The sequence below is a fragment of the Branchiostoma floridae genome, chromosome 10, assembly GCF_000003815.2.
Source record: "Branchiostoma floridae strain S238N-H82 chromosome 10, Bfl_VNyyK, whole genome shotgun sequence".
Classification (NCBI taxonomy): Eukaryota; Metazoa; Chordata; class Leptocardii; order Amphioxiformes; family Branchiostomatidae; genus Branchiostoma; species Branchiostoma floridae.
This window is the reverse complement of record NC_049988.1, coordinates 5923238-5929828: the sequence shown is the minus strand read 5'-3', so window position 1 is coordinate 5929828 and position 6591 is coordinate 5923238.

Below are 6591 nucleotides of genomic sequence, written 5' to 3'. Positions count from 1 at the left end.
AATCGATAGTCAAGTTCAAAAAAATTACACCTGGCATTTTCGTCGGTACTGAAAAGGGCTTTTTGGTGGCCCTCCTCTCATGTATAGTTTACAGTACGTGAGTCAAAGGACATTATAACGTCCTTGGTGAGTCAGATACCGCTAAAAGTTAGCCTAAACTTTCTCGAGATCTTCTACATTTTCCTAGTCTTGTCAGCCCATCCAAATCAGAAACACAATATCTTCCTTACCTCGACGGTCAGTTGCTTCTTGCCGAATTTTTGGCAAAAATTACTTAAAAACCTTTCTAGAAAGCGTTTAATGTTTCGGGGTTGATAATTTTGTATTTACATAGATGACACAGTATATTTTTTAACCCAATCCAAACTGGGCTTTTTGGGCCTTCCCTGGCCTGGGGGGGGGGGGGGGGGCTCATTCGACCCCCCTTCATATTTTCAAAACGGCTTACTCTACGATCACCAAATTTGCAGGAGAGATTGTGGTCATCGAGTTTAATAAATCCTGAAATTTCTATATCATTATGACGTAATATGACGTAATTATGACGTCATTAATTGATATTTTTGGCTAAAATGGGGAATTCCCATAATACCTAAATATCTCACTCAAAAAGTTACCAATAAAGGTTTCTTAATAATATTCAAGTGTTATAAGACTTCTGTTGTCAAAAGCCGACGCAACGACGTCAAAATGACGTCAAAGAATGACGTCATCTGTAGTTTAGCTATCCGCCATCTTGGATTATGAACCTTAAATTTTTCAAGATACATTTTTTTTCAACATATAACGCTAAAACCCCATGGAAATGGATTAAAAACGTTCACATGAATGTTTTCTGTAAGAAAATACCACGTAGTGATGATATCTGAGTGAAAATAAGCTTGTTATACTTTAAATCATGATATTGTCGGCCATCTTGGATTTTGACCAATTGCGTCATCTCATTAGCATAATTTATGAATATTTAATTATAAATGTTAAACTAAGATGTGTTAGATATTAAAGATATATGAAAAGAAGTTAAGTTTAGCAAGAAAGTCTTAAAATTTCATTGTTTAAACCAAAATTAGTGATTTTTGTAAAATTTGCCTTTCAGAAACCCGTTGCCATGGCAACACGAAAAATTTTAAACTTACCCAATTTTTTTTTAAATTGTTGCCAACAATATTTTAGGAAAACTCACCAAGTTTAGTTGTTCTAGCACAAGCCGTTTGGGAGGTATAGGAGGTCAAAGTTGGCGTAGGCCCTTTTAGCCCCCCCCCAGTCTGGATAGGGTTAACTTTCAAACGTTATGGCGTCAAGATAACAGTGTGCATTACTTTTAACACTTGGAGTTCATAGTAAAACTCGTCGAAAAAGAGTAGAAAGCCATTTGACAGCTAGAAATTACTTCCTTACTTGTCTACAAGGCATAAAAACTATGTGACTCACCCCAAAAGTTGGGACCAGGAAAGCTTCCTTTTCACCTTTGTTTTAGACGTTATGACGTCACTATGACGCAATATACGTTAATTTTGATGTCTTAATCGAATGCCATAAGTCATTCTATGATTGTTGAAAGTCGTTAGGATTTCAAAAATTATTTAGCTATCTTCCTAGAAGCTGTTTAATGCATTGGAGGTAAGTAATTATCTATATATTCTTAACTTTCAAAGGTCATGGCGTCAAGACTACAAAGTGCGCGTTTCTTTAATTAAATCACTTGCATTTTATAGTAAAACCATCGACGGGAAAACGAGAGCCATTTGAGTACTAGAAATTACGTATTTACCTCTTAGAAGGCTTGAAAATTATTCGGATATGTCGAGTATCTGGACGTCCACTTATATGTGAAGTAGTAGTTCATGACTTTGTCGCTAGATGTCGTCTGCTACTTTTATATTTGCGCTTAATCTTTGATATATGCTTTTTAGTATCATCTATGTTTATACATACATATATTTGGTGGTAATAGACATACAGCAATTCTTGATATCTATTTTAGGTTTTTAAGGAAATTAAGAGTTTTCAGCTTCTTTGAATCGACGTCCGAATCAGATGCTATGTTCTGTGCAAAGACGAATCGAGGGCCGAATCGACGGCCTGCTTCTGGTTGGTCTAATATGTACGTGACACGTACAATTATGTGTCAATCTATATGATATGTGTACGCGCTATATAACGAATTATTATAACATCGCTGCACATGTACACGTGGATCAATTCCAGTCCAGCATAAGAAGGCGTAATATATTACCGGTCATCAAATATCAACGTGTTAACGTGTTAAGCTCAGCCCCTTATGCCGCCACACCCAAGCCAACAGAAGAGTGTCCTTACCAAAACATTTTGACAATTTCTCCGTATATGACATGGCTCTGACTCTGAGCACATTTATAGTTCCAGCGTCTTTCTTACCCGTATACGTAATGCTTGTGTGTGTGTGTGTGTGTTTGTTTGTTTGTGTGTATGTGTGCGTGTATGTGTTTGTGTGTATGGTGTATGCGTATAAGTTTATGTGTGTGCATGCGCGTGTGTTGAGTGTGTGTGTGCGTGTATCTGCATGTATATATGCGTGTATGGGGGCCCCAAAGCCCGTTTTCGTAGAGCGTAATCGGCGGTTTTATTTCTACGTACTCCGTAGCGGGACCGCTCGAATTCAACGTAGAGCGTAATCTGTGCATTTTGCGTCGAGCGATATTGGCCCCTTTAATTTAACGTATTACGTAGAAGCTAACCGGATTTTACCGTAAAACGTAATTCATATGAATTGTTCGTAAAGCATAATCAAAATTTCATTAAACTTAACTAGTCTACCGGCAAAGTTTACCCGTGAAAATGCATGAAATTGCGTTTCAAAGGGTCCAGATTTGAAAATTTCGCCGGACCTTCCTTGCAATTGGCCCTTCGGCAGTGGACATGGTGAAAATATGTTGCGGGACCGTCGCCTCCCAACTAGCAGAAATTTCTTTACCAAACTTAGCTTAGTAAAAAAGCAAAATGTGCAGGAAATGGCATTTGAGAGGGTCAAGATTTCAAATTTTTCTCTGTGCGACGGCTTGGCCTCTGTGTGACGGCTCGGGCCTCCCTCCGGCGCTCACGTCACGACTCTCCAGCGCTCGTCGCCCTCAAAACCTTCCCTCTGACAGACATATAGTCTGCCAGCAAAATGTGTCCCTCAAAATGCAGGAAATGGTGTTTCAGAGGGTACAAATACTAAAATTTTCCCGTAAGTACTAGTACCTTGCGACAGTTCGTGCTCGAAATCTGAAAATGATGTATGGGGCCGGGCGTTGTCCTCATTGAACAGCTTAAAGCTAAAACCATGTGAATTTCTAATTGAAATGCCATTCAACTTAGCTTAGTCTGTGAGCAAAATTTGCCCTTCAAAATGCAGAAAATAGTGTTTCAGAGGGTCAAGATTTCACAATACTAGTATTCCCGAGGGAGCATGCCCCCAGACGCCACTAGGATTGTCGCGCCTCCGCTTTCGATGCTACAAGTGCTGAAAATTACATCACATGAGAAATTTGCTGTCGCCGCCTCTGGCCAGCAAGACGGGCGCTTTTATATCGTCTAAATAAAGTTTGAATCTTGTTGATGGAATTATCAGTTTTGTTTTAATAGATCTCCTCTTCACGTGTTCTGCCGTCGGTGGAATTCAGCCAAAGGACGATAAAGATTTGCATATTGCATTTGGAAACTTCGTAATTTAGCGTAGAGCGTAATGAAGCGTCCATAATTCAACGTATTACGTAGCCGGTCCTCCCGAATTTAGCGTAGAGCGTTGTCGGTACCCCCCCCCCCCCCCTTGGGGGCCCTGTGTATGTGCTTTTATGTGTATATGTGCATGTGCACGTGTGCTTATATATATATATTATATATGTGCGTGTGTGTGTGTATGCGTGTGCGTATGTTTGAATGTATCCGTTTGTGTGCGTGTGCGTGTGTGCGCACGTATGTCTGTATCTATGCGTGCGTGTATTTGTTTGTGTGCGTAGTTTGCATGTATCTGTGCGTGTGTGTGTGCTTTTCTATGTAATGCGCATGTGTACGTGCATGTGCTCGTGTATGTACATATATATATATATATATATGTGTATGTATGTGTGTGTGTGTGCGCGTGCGCTTGCATATGTTTAAAATGTAACTGTGTGTGTGTGTGTGTGTGTGTGTGTGTGTGTGTGTGTGTGTGTGTGTGTGTGTGTGTGTGTGTGTGTGTGAGTGTGTGTGTGCCTGTGTGCGTGGTTGTGTGTGTTTACAAAGAAAGCCTTAGAACTGCTGTCTCCCTAAAACTCAAGCAAAACTTAAGATTACTGGAAGTGTTACTTACCTTCCTCGGTACCGGTCAAGCAGGCAAAGAGCACGACATGAATGAAGACCAGCCGTAAAACAGCCATGTTGTTCCAGCCTGTTTTCCAGCAAAATGACTCCGGCACCGAAATGATGAAAAAACGGTGCTCCGTGCAGGAATCCACCGGTGCCGTGTACCCCCTGACGGCACCCTACTTCTTCTTGTCCTACCACGAACAGTTAGCCGTCCGTATTTTGATAATGAAACGAAAACAAACATCAACTTGAAAATACCAAAGAAAATAGAAACAGTTGAGAAAGCTTCCGCCTAATCTGAGATCTCTAGAGCCACTTGATTCCACCTAAGTTGACTTCCCTATGTCTTGGCTACAGCCAAGGAGACGCTCGAGAAAGACGACTTTTTGATACAACAGGTCTAGTTATAAAAGAACTGTCTACGGAGTACCTCAATTGTAAATGTGAAGGGAGCCAGAAAAAAATCATTTGACGGGGAAAAATACGTTGAAACCATTACAACGACGGGCGGGGAACATCTTCAGAATAGGCGAGCGTAAACTAACCGATACATAATGCTTCGTTATTGATAATTCCTCTAGACAAGTGAGCTGTTCGTAAATACTAACTTTTGTTTCGCAAAGGATCTTAATAACCATTATGATTTTTATAGTATAAAATCATATGTCTTCTTCACCCCTCAACGGGAATAGCTCACTTCAAGGGCAAAGCTTTTGTTGTTGATATTATTACACAATAATTGGTGGAAAACCAAACCAAATAAACACGCCAGATATCTTTCTTCCACTTCAAACTATACTGCCTGACACACCCCTTTGAGTGCACCTTATGAATGTATGTTACAAGAAATATACAAATTGTCACATACATGGACATTGATGTATTTCTAAATTTTTGTTACATGTCGGATATAGCAGCAAAACAGGCACCATAAAAAGCCATTAGTCTAATTAGGAAAATGATTATATTTGAAATATTTATGATGGAGGGTACAGAGCACAATGCTGGGCTTTCACCTTCAATAGATAGATGCGCATGGGTGCATAATATTGTCACATTGTATCAGAGAGTTATTTGTATGTGAACAGGTGAAATTATGTGAGGCCATGTTGATTTGATTATATGGATGACATAGTATGGGAATCCCAAAACTGAGCGAGCGAGCGTGCGAATAAAATAAAAAAGTTTGGCCGAAAAGAAAAGTTACATTCACATATAGAGTATTGAATGCCGGTAGGAGAGCGCCTGTTGTGGGAAGTGAACAATAACCGTCCGCCGCTGACCGCATTACTCTGAAGACAAACAGCAAATATGAACTTTATTGCTCGACATTTATACATCGTACAAAGTATGGCAACGACTGCTACACAAAGTACAAAATAGGTGTATAGAATAAGACATAACAAGAAGGGCACAAGTCTTTGATATAGTGTTACAATCGAGTTGGGCTAATCATGAGCTTCATTACTCTTTCTAATAGCAAAGCAGTCTTTGATATATTTGCCTATCTTTGCATTATGGGAGTTGTGGCATCCAAAGATATATACAAATCTGTCTGTAGCATCGAGTCTCTTGAAATCTGCTGTACTGGATTCGAGAAATGTGAATAGCTCATTACGTAAAATAGCGTATCTAGAACAAATAAGTGTGCATGTCCGACAATCACTCGAGTGCTGAAACATTTCTACCCGATCCTGTCAGAAATACATCTGCTTTCATCTCAGATCCTTTTTATGTCAGGTGAGGATAATAAAAAATTAATTTATGGCCCACATAAACAGGTGCTTTTAGGTACCAGTTATATTTTGGAATGCCCACTCCGAGTAATACAGGCATGAGAACAAGGGGCTGCGAACTGAATTGGAACGCCGGCAGTGCGACCACTTCGTATTCTTTATTACCTTCGCAAAGAAGGTTATATTTTCGTTAGCGTGTGTATGTAGAAGACCAGCATAACTCGAGAACGCTTGGATTGATTGTATTGACATTCGATATATTGGTCGGTCTTGATGCGAAACGATTAGATTTTGGCCCCCCTAGCGGCCTATTACGGTCCTGAAGCGGAACATCCGGGTTTGATATCTCAAGTTCTTGACATGCTGTGGCTATGATTTTTGAGTGGTAGACAGCTCTTGATTTCGAAAGTGTGTGGTATAAATTTGGACCCCTAGCGGCTTGTTATGTGCTGCAAGGCAGGTTTAGTGTAAGACTTTGAAAGGGAGTAACTCAAGAAGTGATTGACGGATTGTTATGATTTTTGATATGTAGATAGCTTAAGTGATG